Source organism: Bubalus bubalis, chromosome 3 (genome assembly GCF_019923935.1).
Source record: "Bubalus bubalis isolate 160015118507 breed Murrah chromosome 3, NDDB_SH_1, whole genome shotgun sequence".
Taxonomy (NCBI): Eukaryota; Metazoa; Chordata; class Mammalia; order Artiodactyla; family Bovidae; genus Bubalus; species Bubalus bubalis.
Window position 1 is genome coordinate 143,493,295 of NC_059159.1, and position 19,703 is coordinate 143,512,997.

Sequence of the window (19,703 nt, forward strand, 5' to 3'; positions counted from 1 at the left end):
ATTGAAGATGGTACAAAGAAATGGAAAGATATACCATGTTCATGGATTAAAGAATTAATATTGTTAAAATGACCATACTACAAAAGGAATACAGATTCAATGCAATTCCTTTCAAAACACCAATGGCATCTTAGTACTGAAACAAATAATTCCAAAATTTGGGTAGAAACAAAAAGACTTTAGCACAAAACAAATTTGAGAAAGAACAATAAAGCTGGAGGAATCACATATCCTGATTTCAAACTATACTACAAATTTACAATAATCAAAGGAGTATGGTATTGGCACAAAAACAGACATATAGATCAATGGAACAAAAAACAGAGCCCAGAACTGAACCCATATTTATATGGTCAATTAATCTACAACAAAAGAAGTAAAACAATACAATGAGAAAGAAACACCCTCATTAATAAATAGTATTGGGAAAACTGGACAACTACATGCAAAAGAATCAAAGTGGATTACTCTCACACTATATACAAAAATCAACTCAAAATGGATTAAGGCCTTAAATGTAAGATCTGAAATCATAAAACTCCTAGAAGAAAACAGACAGTGGTTTTCAGGAATATATAAATTTTAATATATCTCCTCAGGCAAAGGAAACCAAAGCAAAAATAATTGGGACTGAATCAAATGAAAAACCTTTTACAAAGCAAAACAAAGAGATCATTCAAAAGATGAGCACTGATAACATTTCTGAAGGCACTCACCAAAAATATCACCACCATCTCTTACTCTCCTTAACAGCAGCAATTCACATAAAATTTTACTTTTATATTTAATAATTTCAAAATTTATAAAATGTTTACATTGTTTTAATCAATTGTGAACCAGGAATAATTCAAAAGATAATTCATAAAAAATTAAATGCATAATCTTATATTATATGCATTTTTTATTGCAGAATCTTAACTCTATCACATGTCTATATTCTTGTTTCATTGTATTATACTCAGTCAGGAGAAGTTCCTTCATTTTTGAACCATCTGTCCTGAAAATCTTCAATTTACCTTACTTGCCTCATTTCCAAATGGAGCATTAGTCTTTCCTGCTTCCCTGAGTTCTCTGGCATCCCTTGCTTTTCCCACCCATGATCTACACACATGCCTTCCCATCTCATTTAGACTTTTCTCCATCTACTCTTCTCCCTGTTCACTGCCTCCTTCTTAAGGTCTAGACTTGACAGCAAAATAGACTGCTGGAAGAGAGATGATGATATGAAGAAATTTCCTGAGCCTCATCAAGGAATGAGGCAAATAATGGAAGTAATTCTGCAGCATGGCCTTTGAGTTTTTATTAAACGCAAATACCCTGAGAAGATGAAACATACTCTTAAACATTAATACCATTGTCTCAGGAGGAGCATGCTGAAACAGGGAAAGGAAGAACAGACAAAGGTCCCAATCAGTGATAGGTGAAACGAGAAGGGGTCAAATACAAATTCTGCCTACAGCCAGCCTGGGCAATTCCAAATTATTTAGCCTGCCATTTCTGGAAGATACAGTTATAAAGCACAGAGTACACAATCAATAAGGCATGGTCTGCAATATTTATTATAGAGCATTAACAAGATCACTCAGTCATTCTGTGACTGTCACATTGATTCTGAACCCACTCTTTATATTTCGTTTTAAACACTATCTTTCTAGAAAACTATTTACTGGAAGTGCAAGTTTATCTAAATATTCACTGGGTTCCACAGTAATATTAGGCATAAAACAACGCATTTTTATGAGTTAAGAATTTAATGAGTGGCAATAGCTACTCTACCATCTTGTCTTAAATCACTGCAGATGGTGATTACAGCCATGAAATTAAAAGACACTTGTTCTTGGAAGAAAAGCTATGACAAACCTAGAGAGCATATTAAAAAGCAGAGACCATCCTTTGCCAACAAAGGTCCGTCTAGTCAAAGCTATGTTTTTTTCCAGTACTCATGTATGGATGTGAGAGTTGGACCATAAAGAAACCTGAGCGCTGAAGAATTGATGCTTTTAAACTGTGGTGTTGGAGGAAACTCTTGAGAGTCCCTGGGACTGCAAGGAGATCCAACCAGTCCATCCTAAAGGAAATCAGGCCTGAATATTCATTGGAAGGACTGATGCTGAAACTCCAATACTTTGGCCACCTAATGCGAAGAACACTCATTAGAAAAGACCCTGATGCTGGGAAAGATTGAAGGCAGGTGGAGAAGGGGATGACAGAGGATGAGATGGTTGGATGGCATCACCAACTCAATGGACATGAGTTTGAGCAAGCTCTAGGAGTTGGTGATGAATAGGGAAGCCTGGCGTGCTACAGTCCATGGGCTTGCAAAGAGTCAGACACAACTGAGTGACTGAACTGAACTGAATAGCTTAATTATTTTGACTGCCACTAGAAATAAGATGAATCTTTTCCAAAAACATGAACAGCATCTTATGAGTCTACCCTCTCCCTCTTCATCTATTAAGTGTCAGTATAACAGAGTAACTAAGGAGCTGCCTCTGGAGGTAGACTGCCAAGGTCTGAATTCTCACTTTGCCCTGTGACCTTGGGAAATTATTTAACCTCCTCATGCCTCAGTTTCTGCATCTTTAAATGTGGAAAACCTAGGAATTACTGTGAATAATAAAATGTATTACTATCTAGAAAGCACTTAGACTTGCGCCTGGCACATTGTAAGCACTCAAAAAATGTTAGCTACTATCATTAGTTATGGCATTTCTAACAAAACAATGATGATATCTTTCTCCAAGAGTCCTCCACTAGGTAGAAATAATCTCTCCTGGTGAACTTAAATGCCTGTCAGCAAAAGCACTCCTGAAACCTAGGGAATCAACAGTGAGAATAAGCATCAGTGCCTTGGACAGGCTGCACCACACAAAGCTGAAAGCCACAGAGTTGTTTGTTTTACTATACCACAAATATCAGAGTCAGAGATTTCAAAATTTTGCTAAGCCAGTTCCTGCTACATTCAAAATATGGTAATATAAGATGGTTTGGTCTGCTATCAAGTCATGGGTTGTATAAACACTCGTTTACAACAAAAATGACTGTAAAAGTGCTATGGTTCTTAATGGTTATATTAAATTATATTTGAAGCCTTTTATTTTTCTAGCTGCAAGTAATAGGGAGAAGAGCCTACTTGGGAGTGAGAACCAAATTTAACTAAACTGTAAGTTTCTCAAGATAACTTGAAAACTTCAGTCCAGTTTCTTTTAATGTGCAAGACCAAACACAGTACAGTTTATAACGTGAAATCCAAACACATCACTAGGAAACTAAGTTCCAAACTAGCTCTACCATTATGAGCTGTGTGGCTCAAAATATTTCATCTGTCTTTAAAAGAAAAGGGTTATGATACCAATCGCCTAGAACCAAAAAGTATAATGATACCAATCGCCTAGAAATAAAAACTAGATTAAAAGAGACAAATGTTGACAATGTGCAGTAGCTGTAACTGTTAATAAATAACACAGGAAAATATCATTTACTTGAGCTCTGAGATTACTCCTACACACACTCACACACAAACATACTCATACAATAAAAAGAAGAAAAAGAAAAAAGAATCTAATCTAAGATGTAAGGAGGAAAGCTTAAAAAGACATTTAAAAATTCCTCCTATATAACAAAGGTTTTTTTATACCTGAGAGAAAGTGAAGATAAAGAAAATGCTATGTTGTCGAAGCAAAGAGCTGTGAGTAAAAGTCACAGACATCGACTAAATAACATGAAAGAATTTGAAAAGAAACTACTGTTTAGTCAGTATCAAAGATGAAATTTATATGTAATTAGGAACTTCAGGAAGGTTACAACTATGATGGAATAATTCACCCAGAGTTGGCTCAGAGAAACTATAATTTTAAATTAGTACAATATTATAAATAAAATAAATATTAAGTAAACATAAAGTAGAATGTTATAAATTCTATGAAGTTTTACACTTAACATTAACATTATGTTCTTTTATGTATATCATAATTAAAAAGTAAAATGATGCCATGTTAAGAAGATCACATCAAGAAACACATATTTATTCTTTCATCAACTGATATCTGGACTGCTGATTAAATGAAAAAATAGTCAATAACAGTGGTAATACAAAAAACAAAAAAAAACAGAGTAAAACAAAAGAATACCAATTCTTGACTATAAAATTAGCAATTAAAAAGTAATTCCCAGTGCTGGCAAGAATACAGTTAAATGGCCACTCATACACAGGTTTATGGGAGTGTAACTTGTACAAGTTTTTCTGGAGGATAATAGGAAAAGTATCCCAAAAGCTTTGAAAGTGTTTACGCCCTTTCACCTATAAACCCACTTCTAGGAACAGAGCCTAAGGAAATAACCAGAGATGTACACAATGAGTGATATATAAGGATGTTCACTGCATACAACAGCAAAAAAACTGTTATCTAAATTTCCAACAAGCAACTAACTAATTTGTAATATAGCCAGATAAAAGTACCAACAAACCCCTGTCTCATTTTAGAGGGACATGATTTAGTGGCATGGAAAAATGCTTGTGTTAGATGACTAAATTTAAGACTATAAAATACTATACACAGGATGACTGCAATTTTCTATACACAAATATATTTGTGCCACAAAAACTGAAAAGCCAAATACTGCAATGTTAACAATAGTTACCTCTGTGTGGTGATTTTATTTGCTTAATTATACTTCTCGTTATTTTCTAAATTTCCTAAGATAAAAGGAAATGTATTATTTTTATATCCAGTAGTTTAGTCATCCTTGTGGTTTACCCAAAACACTTATTACAGCTAAGTCTATGAGGGTAATTCCACATCTCTTAACTGGAGTAAAGTTACAACCATAACTGTATCCTGGCCAAGGAGATACAAGGAGACATCTGGGATAGAGGCCTCCAGGAAAGGTTTTCTTGCTCCTGAGAAGGAAAGTGTGAGAGCTACTGCATTCTTTGGAAAATGGTAACATCTAGATGTGATTAACTTATTTGTCATTCAAAATACATTTACCTGAACACTTACTGTGCACTTCTTGGCCCATCTCTAAATTGGGAGATTGTCTGCTATTACTTCTAAGAGTTCTAAACTAGTAAACTTTAGTAGTTAAATACAAAAATCTTAATTATCATCCATCTTCCACTTTATTCTTCACAGGTAAGAGAATTTGTTGGCTCAATGGCAGTTTATTAAACAAGAAAACAAAATAAACTTACCACCACAACCACAACATAAACCTGACCAACTGCACAGGTTAAACAAAACAAAAACAAAGACAGTACTTCCAGCCATCACTGCCCTATTACATATTATGTATTGACAATACTACAAAAGAGGAGTATGAAAATCTGCAACAAAGATTAAGAGCTCTGTTTCTCTCATGCTAACTTCAAGGCCGTGAAAAAAACACAGAAACCTTTAATTTCAATGCACGTAAGAATACACTAAACCCGACAGAGCTTGCTAAAATCACAGAGCAACTTTAAGTGCCCAGATTTGCTATATGTCCTCATGATGGAGACTTTCTTTCAAAAACAAACATACATTTCCATGTCTTTTTGAAAGCATATCCTAAAATCTGGATGACTTGGGGGCTGCCTATCATTGAGAACCGCCGTATAGATTTGTAATATAATAATGCCCTTAGGGACCACTGGGGTGTGTACAGTTCTTTGCACCAAAACTAAATGGTCCCATGTGGCTGTATTTTTTTTGTGTAACATTTATTGGCTCATGTTTTAATTAGGAAAAAAGTTAAGAAAATATGTATATCTTTCAAAAGTTAATTTTTAAAAGGTAACATGAACATATTACAAAATATTTTAAACACTTAACAATTCATTCTTGATTCATTTCTATAAAAATACATCAAATATACTGAGGTTATTAGAGGAAGACATAACTTCATCCTCAACAGACTTTCTCAATCTCTTGATATAAAAATGATGATGATGATTAGAGCAGCTAACACTTACACAGTGCTTATTCTATGGCAACAACAACCATTAGCTCTTTTGATGTCTCAATATCCACAACACTGTTTTATAAATGAGGAAACTGAGGCAAAGAGGGATTCAATTTCTTGCCCAAGTTCACATATCTTATTCATTGAGAAACAGATCAAGCACTCATCCACATCACAAAACACTGATGACATGTCACAAAAGGAAGTGAAAGCTGAATATGAAAAGTAACTTTTGTTTTTATCTGTTAACAAAAGCAAAATTTTTCAGGGACTCAACCTAAAAATTTTGGCTTATTTCCTTAAGGATAAATTATCATTTTATTCTGAGTATTTGCATTCCTCATTTACATTCAAATTGCTTAGTTCTTCTCTCAAATCTCTCTAACAACCCCATCCCATACCACATCATCAGGGTCAACAGGCTCATTCTAAAATTCTCAGTGGGTCCTTCCAACTGTCAGAGGCAATCTCTCTGTCTGCTGTTTCTATTTACACACCCCAAGTCTACCCACCCAGACTTCTGTGGGGAAACCAAAGACAATGTCTGCCTCTGCCAAAGGATAAAGGGAGAAAAATGTTTTCCACACAGTTAAAAGAATCCCTTTTGTCAAATCAATCTGATGATGCTGAATGAACTGAATACTTCCCTGCGACCACCTCACCACTGGCTATTTAATATGAAATTGCATAATTTGCAAGATGGAAACGATTCAAATTGCCCTCAAAAAGTTAAACTAGAAAATCTGCTATTTTATCTCTAACAAAAAGGCAGGAATTTGTAGAAAGAAACTGTATACTTGCAGTATGCTTTTTCCTGAATAAAATACATTTCTATTTTCTTAAGAAAAAATTCAAGACACATATCCAAGATAAGAGATTTTACCACTGCTATACAGTAAAATCCTTTTTTCCAGCTGATAAGATTTCCCTATCCTTCCAAGCCCAGGTCACAATTTCTCTCAAGAGCTCTGAAATTGAATTTGTAAGTTGTACAAATTCATGTCCCGAGCTCCTGACAATCTCTGTATTAAGAACAGGGGATCTGACATGAAAGTAAAATGTCTGACACTTAACACTAATGAATGAGATTTTTAAAATTGGTTTTTTATCTAAAAACATTCATGCTTTCTCTAAAACAAAGGCTAATGTTTCAGCAAGGAAGAATAATTTTTAAAGTAGGGTTTATATACAATTTCATTGGTTTTTCCAGTGGTCATGTAGGGATGTGAGAGTTGGACTCTGAAGAAAGCTGAGCTCTAAAGAATCGATGCTTTTGAACAGTGGTGCTGGAGAAGACTCTTGAGAGTCCCTTGGACTGCAAGGAGATCCAACCAGTCCATCCTAAAAGAGATCAGTCCTTGGTGTTCATTGGAAGGGCTGATGTTGAAGCTGAAACTCCAATACTTTGGCCACCTCATGCCAAGAGTTGACTCATTGGAAAAGACCCTGATGTTGGGAAAGATTGAGGGCAGGAGGAGAAGGGCACGACAGAAGATGAGATGGTTGGATGGCATCACCGACTCAGTGGACATGGGTTTGGATGGACTCCAGGAGTTGGTGATGGACAGGGAGGCCTGGAGTGCTGCGGTTCATGGGGTCACAAAGAGGCGTACACAACTGAGCAACTGAACTGAACTGTCCAAGTTATTGTGTCTTTTTTATGTAAGATGATCTCTCTTTCACTTCAGTTCAGTCACTCAGTCATGTCCGACTCTTTCGACCCCATGAATCACTGCACGCCAGGCCTCCCTGTCTATCACCAACTCCTGGAGTCCACCCAAACCCATGTCCATTGAGTCAGTGATGCCATCCAACCATCTCATCCTCTGTCGTCCTCTTCTTCTCCTGCCCCCAATCCCTCCCAGCATCAGGGTCTTTTCCAATGAGTCAACTCTTCGCATGAGGTGGCCAAAGTAATGGAGTTTCAGCTTCAGCATCAGTCCTTCCAATGAGCACCCAGGACGGATCTCCTTTAGGATGGGCTGGTTGGATCTCCTTGCAGTCCAAGCGACTCTCAAGAGTCTTCTCCAACACCACAGTTCAAAAGCATCAATTCTTCAGCGCTCAGCTTTCTTCACAGTCCAACTCTCACATCCATACATGACCACTGGAAAAGCCATAGCCTTGACTAGACGGACCTTTTAAGAGATAATTAAACTTGCTATGGAACTATTTGCTCCAACAGATCTTAATAGTTATAAGTTAGACATTGATGTATTTTATTTATCTGCCTATGTGTTATTAATACTTGAAAACCACTGGACCATGTCAAGATTATTGCTTGGTCTAAGCATGCCATGATACAAATTCTCCTGGCAAGTTGCACTCTCATACAGGTGTCTGTGCTTTTATGCTTTCTGTAAATTTCCTTGTATGCATTCTCATAATAGGTAATAGTTATATCACCTAGCACTTGGATTCAGTGTTTAATACTGGTGCTAACATCTTGCATTATCAAGCCTGTGCCAAGATACGTATTTCCTGTGCTCTTCCATCTTGATTCATTTGTTGAGTATTCACATTCAGTGCTTCTATTTGATTAGCACTATAGCACTTCATTCTTTTTCTTATTTCCAATCACATTTCTCTTTTATTTTTACGCTCCTCTAAGAATTTAATTTTAATCTATAGCTTCTCCATTTATATTTCACTAATGTGAAATCAGCAGGTAATGCTCAAAATCCTTCAAGCTAGGCTTCAACACCACATGAACTGAGAACTTCCAGATTGTACAGCTGGATTTAGAAAGGCAGAGGAACCAGAGATCAAATTGCCAACATCCGCTGGATCACAGTAAAAGCAAGGGAATTCCAGAAAAACATCTGCTTCTGCTTCATTGACTATGCTAAAGCCTTTACTGTGTAGATCACAACAAACTGTGGAAAATTCTTAAGGAAATGGGAATACCAGACCACCTTACCTGTCTACTGAGAAACCTATAGGCAGGTCAAGAAGTAACAGAACCAGACATGGAACAACAGACTGGTTCAAAACTGGGAAAGGAGTTCATCAAGGCTATATGTTGTCACCCTGTTTATTTAACTATATGAAGAGCATATACAACATACAAAATGCTGGGCAGGATGACTCACAAGCTAGAATCAAGACTGCCAGGAGAAATATCAACAACCTCAGATATACAGATGATACCGCTCTAACGGCAGAAAGTGAAGAGGAATTAAAGAGTGTCTTGATGAGGGTAAAACAGGAAGACTGAAAACGCTGTTTTAAAACTCAGCATTCAAAAAACTAAGATCATGGCATCCGGTCCCGTCACTTCATGGCAATAGATAGGGAAAAAGTGGAAATAGGGACAGATTTTACTTTCTTGGACTCCAAATCACTGTGGGTGGTGACTGCAGCCACAAAATTAAAAGATGCTTTCTCCTTGCAAGAAAAGCTAAGACAAACCTAAACAGGTTATTAAAAAGCAGAGACATCATTTTGGCAACAAAGGTTCATATAATAAAAACTATGATTTTTCCAATAGTTATGTACAGTTGTGAGAGTTGGACCATAAAGAAGGCTGAGTGCTGAAGAATTGATGCTTTCAAACTGTGGTACTAGAGAAGACTCTTGACAGTCCTTTGGACTGCAAGGAGATCAAACCAGTCAATCCTAAAGGAAATCGGTCCTGAATATTCATTGGAAGGACCTGATGCTGAAGCTGAAGCTTCAATACTTTGGCCATCTGATACGTAGAGCCAACTCATTGATAGAGACCCATATGCTGGAAAAGATTGACGGCATGAGGAGAAGGGAACGACAGAGGATGAGATGGTTGAATGGCATCACTGACTCAATGAACGTGAGTTTGAGCAAACTGCAGGAGATGGCAAAGGACAGGGAAGCCGGCGTGCTGCAGCCTGTGGGGGTCGCAGAGTCGGATCAGTTCAACAACTGAACAACAACAACAGTGCACCTTTTACAGCTTGTCAAAGGTATCACATGGGATTCAGTCTTTGTTTTTTTTAATTTTCTGAACCTTTAGAAACCCTGAAGAAGTAAATGCCCAGAAGCATATATTTCCTACATATAGCACCATCTCCTTCCACTGACGTATATATAAATTAACAGGTACAGTTTTAACACAATCACTGAGTGTTTGCATTTCCACTATAGTTCAGTTCAGTTCAGTTCAGTCGCTCAATTGTGTCCGACTCTCTGAGACCCCATGAATCGCAGCACGCCAGGCTTCCCTGTCCATCACCAACTCCTAGAGTTCACTCAGACTCACGTCCATCGAGTCAGTGATGCCATCCAGCCATCTCATCCTCTGTCGTCCCCTTCTCCTCCTGCCCCCAATCCCTCCCAGCATCAGGGTCTTTTCCAATGAGTCAACTCTTCACACGAGGTGGCCAAAGTAATGGAGTTTCAGCTTTAGCATCATTCCTTCCAAAGAAATCCCAGGGCTGATCTCCTTCAGAATGGACTGGTTGGATCTCCTTGCAGTCCAAGGGACTCTCAAGAGTCTTCTCCAACACCACGGTTCAAAAGCATCAATTCTTCAGCACTCAGCTTTCTTCACAGTCCAACTCTCACATCCATACATGACCACTGGCAAAACCATAGCCTTGACTAGATGGACCTTTGTTGGCAAAGTAATGTCTCTGCTTTTCAATATGCTATCTAAGGTTGGTCATAACTTTTCCTCCAAGGAGTAAGCGTCTTTTAATTTCATGGCTGCAATCACCATCTGCAGTGATTTTGGAGCCCAAAAAATAAAGTCTGACACTGTTTCCACTGTTTCCCCATCTACTTCCCGTGAAGTGATGGGACCAGATGCCATGATCTTCGTTTTCTGAATGCTGAATTTTAAGCCAACTTTTTCACTCTCCTCCTTCACTTTCATCAAGAGGCTTTTTAGTTCATTTTCATTTTCTGCCACAAGGGTGGTGTCATCTGCATATCTGACGGCAATCTTGATTTCAGTTGTGCTTCTCCAGTCCAGCATTTCTCATGATGTACTCTGCATAGAAGTTAAATAAGCAGGGTGACAATATACAGCCTTGACGTACTCCTTTTCCTATTATTACTAGTTATAGTAGGAACCTAAAAACTACACAATTGAACCTTGAATAAATAAACATGAATATATCATAAAAAGAGCACACCATAAAAGGGTCTGTGCTCAGTCCTGTCTGACTCTTTGTGACCCAATGGACTGTAGCCCATCAGGCTCCTCTGTCCATGGGGATCTTCCAGGCAAGAATACTGGAGTGGGTTGCCATGCTCTCCTCCAGGGGATCTTTCCAACTCAAGGATCAAACCCGGGTCTCCCACACTGCAGGTGGATTCTTTACCATCTGAGCACCAGGGTAGCCCTCCATAAAAGGACAGTTGTCTTTTGCACTTGTACTATTACGGTATTATTAGGTTGGTGCAAAAGTAATTGTGGTTGCACTAATGAACTTTGGTGTTTGATATTGGAATACATTCTTAAATAAATGTGGTTATGTTATACATCATTTTAAAGCACACTTCTCAGTTTGTGTTTCATTGTTACTGACTTATTACTTGATGTTTATTTTATTTATTTTAGACTAGGGAAATGATGTTAGACAAAAAGCGAATTTGAGCAACTTTCTTATATGAGTTCAAAATGGGTCGTAAAGCAGCTGAGAAAACTCACAACATCAACAATGCATTTGGCCCAGGAACTGCTAATGAATGTACAGTTCAGGAAGTTTTGCAAAGGAGACAAAAGCTTTGAAGATAAAGAGCGTGCAGTAGCTGGCCATCAGAAGTTGACAACAACCAATTGAAAGGATCATCAAAGTAGATTCTCTTACAACCACATGAGAAGTTGCTGAAGAACTCAACATTGATCACTGCTTTGGCATTTGAAGCAAACTGGAAAGGTGAAAATGTTAGGTAAGTAGGTATCTCATGAGGTGACCGAAAATCAAAATATGTCATTTTGAAGTGTCATCTTCTCTTATTCTAGGCAACAACAACGACAAACCATTTCTCAATTGGATTGTGATGTGCAACGAAAAGTGGATTTTATACAACCAGCGATGGACAGCTCAGTGGTTGGACTGAGAAGAAGCTCCAAAGAACTTCCCAAAGTCAAACTTGCACCAAAAAAAAAGGTCATGGTCACTGTTTGCTGGTCTGCTGCCTGTCTGGTCCACTGCAGCTTTCTGAATCCCAGCAAAGAAGTATGGGATCTGAATCCCCTCTGAGAAGTATGCTCAGCAAATCGATGAGATGCACCAAAAACTGCGATGCTTGTAGCTGGCACTGGTCAATAGAAAGGACCCTTCTTCTTTACAGCAATGTACAACCACACATTATACAAGCAATGCTTAAAAAGTTGGACAAATTGGGCTAAGAAGTTTTGCCTCATCCTCCATATTCACCTGACCTCTCACCAACTGACTATCACTTCTTCAAGCATCTTGACAACTTTTTGCAAGGAAAATGCTTCTACAACCATCAGGATGCAGAAAACGCTTTCCAAGAGTTTTTCCAATCCCTAAGCACAGATTTTTATGCTACAGGAATAAACCTATTTCTCACTGGCAAAAATGCATCGATTGTAATCATTACTATTTTGCTTAATAAAGATGTGTTTGAGCCTAGTTATAATGATTTAAAATTCATGGTCTGAAACCACAATTACATTTGTACCAACAGAATAATAATTTTATGTGTTAATATCAATAGCTAAGACTTCTGATCATGCTAAAATTCATAAATCACTCTTCTCCACAGAATTCATATAAATTCTAATATTCATAAATCCTCCATTGTTCTCAAACTTTTAAAAAATTTTAATTTTAACCTTTACTGTAGCATACAAATTTCAGAAGGATGCTTAGACATGCTTATAGTTTAGGGCTGCTAAGAGAATGTTCCCAGAAAACTGGTCTTCATGTCCATCCAATCTTGCAGTAAACTTTGAAGAATGTATGAGGATTTCTGTGTATCAATTACTTCTCCCTGCTGAGTGGGTAAGGATATCACTGGGTTCCAAACAATAACATTCAAGCATGAGGAGTGGTAAATGACCAAAAATATATAAAAACCTCATGAGAACTAAGGGGACTTGATACACAGATTTCCATATCTACCACCATTAAGGAAACTGAACATCTTCTAATTATATCTTCCCATCATCAATATGCATGTTAATCCACAGATCTTAGAACTCTAAATCCCAAGAACAATAAATGCCTTATTTGAGGTTCCCCATAAGTAGTTTATTTGGAAAGTAAACTGTTAGGGAAGTGGACAAAGAATATAGTGAGGAGAACTTCTAGGATAACCACTAAAAGAACAGATATAGATTAGGTAATTTAGAAAATAACATGAACAAACTATGAACTATATTTTTATATTATCAATCAAAAAGAATGCAAGAAAGGAGAGAAATGGAATGCAGAATAGTTACAGTACAAAGAAGGAAGGAAATAAAAAGCTGATTTATCATTGATCACATCAAATGTAAATAGACTAAAATGATCTAGTTTAAAAAAGATGATCAAAATGAATTTTTAAAATCCAAATATATAGTGTTTATCAGGGTGACAATTAAAACTTCAAGAAAAGCTGAGTATAGATATAAACACTGACAAAAATAGGGTTGATGTACATAAGCTTTAAAGCAGAAATCATTACCAGAGAAAGAGGTTCACTTCATCATGACAAAAATTCAACTCATGAGAACACTATAATTATTCTAAATTTGAATACATCAAATGATACAGTATCAACCTACATAAAGCAAAATTTGACAGAACTCTCAAGAAGAAAATGGAATAATTCCATAATCAAAACAAGTGGGACATAATTAAAGTATTTATAGCTATAACTGTGTATATTTTTTAAACATTTAAAAATTAATGTACTCATGGCTCAGATGGTAAAGAATTAACCTGCAATGCAGGAGACCCCAGTTCGATCCTTGAGTCGGGAAGATCCCCTGGAGAAGAGAATAGCTACCCAACTCTAGTATTCTTGCCTGGAGAATTCCTTGAATAGAGGAGCCTGATGGGCTACAGTCCCTGGGATGCAAAGAGTTGGACATGACTGAGCAACTAACACTTTCACTTTCACTTCAACCTTATCTCATATACAAAATTTCTCAAAATGGATCAGACTTTAACATAAGAGCTAAAACTATAAAACTTGGAAGAAAACATAGGAGAAAAGCTTCATAACACTGACCTCAGTAATGTTATCTTGGATATGACATCAAAAGTACAGGTATACAAAGAAACTGAACTTCATAAAAATTTAAAACTTTTAGGCATCAAAGAATACAATCAAGAGAGTGAAAAGACAACATAAAGAATGAAAAAATATTGGGAAATCATGTTTCTAATGAGTTAAAATGGAGAATATATAAAGAAGTCCTATGACTCAACCATAACAACAAAATCAGCTTGATTAAAAAATGGGCAAAGGTCTTAAATAGACATTATCCCAACAAGATATACAAATGGCTAATAAGCACATGAAAAGAGTGGAACCACTAATCATTAGGGAAGTGTAAATTAAAAACCACCAAAAGATATCACTTCACATACATTAGGATGGCTATCATCAAAACAAACAATAGAAAATAAGTGCCAGTGAAACTAGAGAAAGTGGAACCCCTGAGCACTGCTGGAATGAATGCAACATGATGCAACCACTATGGAAAAGAGCATACGACTGTTCCTTTAAAAATTAAACTGAATTACCATATGACCCAGCAATTCTACCTCTGGGTATATATCCAAAAGAACTGAAAGCAGTGAGCAGAACATGTACCCCAGTGTTCAAGCAGCACTGTTCATAACAGCCAAAAGGTAGCAACAACAGATGAATAGACACACAAACTGTGGGGTATACATACAATGAAACTTTTATGTTATGTATACTTTTATATGTTATTTAGATTTTATGTTAGGTATATTTTACCACAATGAAAAAAATTTTAAGTAATAAGTTAGGTATCTCAAGAAGTTAGAAGAAAAAAAAAAAAAGAAGAATCCAAATAATAGCAAAATGGAGGAAATACTAGATTACTACTCAGAAGAAACAGTTTAAAGAAGAAAAGTTCAAAACCTAGTTATGAATCTGTTATAAATTAAATTTCCTAAATATAAAAACCTTATACAAGAAATATGTCCTTGAGACCTTTGTCAATACTACTAAAGTAAATCACAGGGCAAAAAAATTACAAAAAGTTTTAAATGGCTCTTTCAGACTTTAACTGTTGTACCAATCAAAATCATCTGTATCAGGTAGAGAGAGACAAATATTATAAGATATCACTTATGTGTGGGATCTAAAAGAATAATACAAATCAACTTATTTACAAAACAGAAACAGACTCACAGACATAGAAAACAAAGTTACTAAAGGGCAAAGGGGAGGAAGAGAGATAAAAACAGAACGTGAAGAGGGGCTAAACAGCTCCTTGATGAGGGTGAAAGAGAGGAGTGAAAAAGCTGGCTTAACATTCAACATTCAAAAAACTAAGATCATGGCATCCAGTCCCATCACTTCATGACAAATACATGGGAAAAAATAAGGAAACAGTGACAGACTTTACTTTCTTGGACTCCAAAATCACTGTGGACAATGACTGCAGCCACAAAATTAAAAGATGCTTGCTCCTTGGAAGGAAAGCTATGACAAACCTAGACAGAGAATTAAAAAGCAAAGATATTACAACCGTGCTGACAAAGGTCCATCTAGTCAAAGCTATGGTTTTTCCAGTAGTCACGTATGGATGTGAGAGCTGGACCGTAAAGAAGGCTGAGCACTGAAAAACTGATGCTTTCAAATCGTGGTGCTTGAGAAAACTCTTGAGAGTCCCTTGAACAGCAAGGAGATCAAAGAGTTAATCCAACAGGAAATTAACCCTGAATATTCATTGGAAGGACGCTGGTTTGATTCCTGGGTCAGGAAGATCCATTGGAGAAAGGATAGGCTACGCACTCCAGTACTCTTGGGCTTCCCTTGTGGCTCAGCTGGTAAAGAATCCGCCTGCAATGCAGGAGACCTGGGTTCGATCCCTGAGTTGGGAAGATCCCCTGGAGAAGGGAAAGGTTACCCACCCCAGTATTCTGGCCTGAAGAATTCCATGGACTGTATAGTCCATGGGGTCACAAAGAGTCAGACATGACTAAGCAACTTTCAGTTCACTATTCATTGGAAGGACTGATGCTGAAATTGAAGCTCCAATACTCTGGCCACCTGATGCAAAGAACCGACTCACTGGAAAAGACCCTGATGCTGGGAAAGACTGAAGGCAAAAAGAGAAGAGGGTGGCAGAAGATGATATGGTCAGATGGTATCGCCGACTTAAAAGACATGAATTTCAGCAAACTTCAGGAGACAGTGAAGGACAGAGAAGCTTATCAAACTGCAGTCCATGGGGTCGCAAAGAGTGGGACAGACTTAGTGACTGAAGAACAACAACAAAATGGAATTAATAGGTATGCATCACTACATATAAAATAGATAAACAACAAGGACTTACTGTATAGCACATGGAACTATATTCAGTATCCTGTGACAACCCAAATGAAAAAGAATCTGAACCTGTACCCTGAAAACTAACACAATGTTGCAAATCAACTATAATTTTAAAAAATCATTTGTAAAGCTAGTGACACAAAAGATAATAACAAGTGCTAATGAGTTGTGGAGAAACTGGAACCCTCATATGTTGCTGGTGAGAAGGTAAAGTGGTCCAGCAAGCTGTGGAAAACAGTCCGGCATCTTCTCAAAAAGTTAAACATAGACATACCATATGACCCAGAAGTTCTAGTCCTGGGTATAGCAACCCTCCCCCCACAAAAAAACACGTTTTCGAAGAAAAATTTGTATACATATGTTCAAATCAGCATTATTCATAATAATCAAAAAGTGGAAGCAACCCAAATATCCATCAACTGATGAATGGGATAAAATATGGTATTATTTAACCATAAAATGGAAGGAAATATTGATACATACTATAATTATCAACCCTGAAAACATTATAGTAACTGAAAGAAGACAGACACAAAAAGCCACATATTGTAAGATTCCATATACAAAATGCCCATCACTATTTGTGCCATCCAATTACCTCCTAGACGAAAGGTACAAAAGAGCAGGTAATAACCTTTCAGCAAGGTCCTTCTGACCGTGTGATGGCCATGAGCAGTTATGTCAGGGAAAGAAACAAGTGGTGGAAAAAAACATGGGGGGGTGGGGGCAGTTTTTATCCATAATGTGAAAAATTCAAAGGAGAAAACAAAGAAAGTGGTAGATGCTTTCTTTCCTTTTTTAAAAAAAATAAGATATAGCTAATTTATAAATTAGCTATATTAGAAAAATTTTATAATATCATAAAAATTTCAGGTGTACAACACAGTGATTCAACAATTTCTAAAGGTTATACTCCATTTATAGAAATTATAAAATATTGGCTATATTCCCTTGCTGTATATCTTTTCTGGTTGATTTATTTTACACATAGTAGTTTTACCTCTTAATCCCCTGCCCCTTAAAGAAAACTTAATAACTATTTTTTCCCTTTCTACATTTTTATAAATTTATTTTACATGGAGCTAATGAGAAATTTACTGCTCAGGCATTCTTCAATTCATCAATACATCACAAGTGACTGAATATGGCAGTTAGCAACTTCTATATTAGACTACTTCCTGGAGTTCTGAAAATCATATACAGCTTATTCATAATCTCCTTACCACTTGTTTTTGTCTCTGTCATCTTGTGGAGCACATTTCTAGTTTATAACAACTTCACCTTCTAGAACTCAAGAGGAAACTTGTCCCTAGCACTAGGACTGGTTTATGCTTCACATTAACTTTTTGTTACACAAAGAAAATCAGATCTTAAGACTGCAGACCTTTAAAAGGAAAAAAGGATCTCCTAATCACCTTCTACATGTTAATTATAAATAGTCTAGTGACTATTCATTTAGCCTTTGTTTTCTATATGTGCTGTTCTTCAGTCACCCAGTCGCGTCCAAGTCTTTGCAACCCCATGGACTGAAGCACGCCAGGCCTCCCAGTCCCTCACCATCTCCCTAAGTTTACCCAAGTTCATGTCCATTGCATCAGTGATGCCATCCAGTCATCTCATCCTCTGACACTCTTTTCTTCTGCCGTCAATCTTCCCCAGCATCAGAGACTTTTCCAATGAGTTGGCTGTTCACATCAGATGACCAAAATATTGGAGCTTCAGCATCAGTCCTTCCAATGAGTACTCATGGTTGATTTCCCTTAAGATCGATTGCTTTAGTCTCCTTGCTGTCCAAGGGACTCTCAGGAGTCTTCTCCAGCACCACAGTTTGAAGGCATTAATTCTTCAGTGCTCTGCCTTCTTTACAGCTCTCAGAACTGTATGTAACCACTGGGAAGACCACTAGCCTTGACTATATGGACCTTTGTTGGCAGAGTAATGGCTCTGCTTTTCAACACACTGTCTAGGTTTGTCACAGCTTTCCTGCCAAGAAGCAATTGTCTTCTGATTTCATGGCTGCAGTCACCATCCACAGTGATTCTGGTGCCCAAGAAGAGGAAGTCTGTCACTACTTCCACCTTTTTCCCCTTCTATTTGCCATAAAGTAATGGGACCAGATGCCATGATCTTCACTTTTTGAACTTTGAGTTTTAAGCCAGCTTTTTCACTCTCCTCTTTCACCTTCATCAAGAGGCTCTTTAGTTCCTCTTCACTTTCTGCCATTAGAGTGGTATCATCTGCCTATCTGAGGTTGTTGATGTTTCTCCTGCCTATCTTGGTTCACGTAATGCTGATGCCTAGCATGCAAGATTTTAAACATGACCTTACTAGCATGGGAGATGAGTGCAACTGTCCAATGGTTTGGACATTCTTTAGTACTACCCTTCTTGGGAAATGGATGAGGATTGACCTTTTCCAGTCCTGTGGCCACTGCTGGGTCTTCCAGATTTGCTGATGTGTTGAGTGCAACACGTTGATAGCGTCATCATCCTTGGAAAAGTAGAGCTATTCCAATAGCTCTACTGGAATTCCATCAGATCAACAAGAAGGCCCACTTAACTTTACACTCCAGAATGTCTGGCTCTAGGTAATTGACCACATGCCCATACTTATCCAGCTCATCAAAATCTTTTTTGTGCAGTTCTTCCATGTATTCTTCCCATCTCTTCTTGATCTCTCCAGCATCTACATTTCTATCCTTTTACGTGCCCATCTTTGGGTGAAATGTTCCCTTGATGTTTCCATGTTTCTATACATAGTATAACAAAAGTATGAATTTTATCCCCCCTTCAAAATTATGGACCTTTACTCACACTAAAAGTTATTTAATTAATAGAAATTGACTAGTGCCTTCAATACTTGATGTTTCATATTTTATATCCATGGCCCTGGTTTTCTACAAAAAAATTTCCACAAAGAATAACAGACTTCTCCTTCCTATCTTCAGAGCACACAATTACCTATTCAACTTCTACAATTTCTCATTCACCTGAGCAAATTTCACACTGGCTAGAGTACTCAATGAAATAGGTTCACTAACTTGATGACTACCATGGACTCAGTCACATTTTAGTTTATAATCACAATTTAATTAGATATCCTAATCCTTAATTTATTTAAAACTTCACTATTCACACCAAAAATCAACATGTTCTTAGATCTTAATATTTTCTCTTCTCTTTCTTCAACAGGACTAGTAGTTCGTTTTATTTATAATGCATTTTAAAATGTTTTATTACGTCATAGAAACATTGTGTAAGCTCTGATGCCGAGCAGACAGT

At 37.1% G+C, this 19,703-nt stretch overlaps 1 protein-coding gene across 2 annotated transcripts in view; it reads right to left on the reverse strand.

The window, feature by feature from the left end:
• Window positions 1-19,703, reverse strand: part of FANCC (FA complementation group C) — a 314,057-nt gene that overhangs the window by 236,111 nt on the left and 58,243 nt on the right. The window lies entirely within an intron of this gene.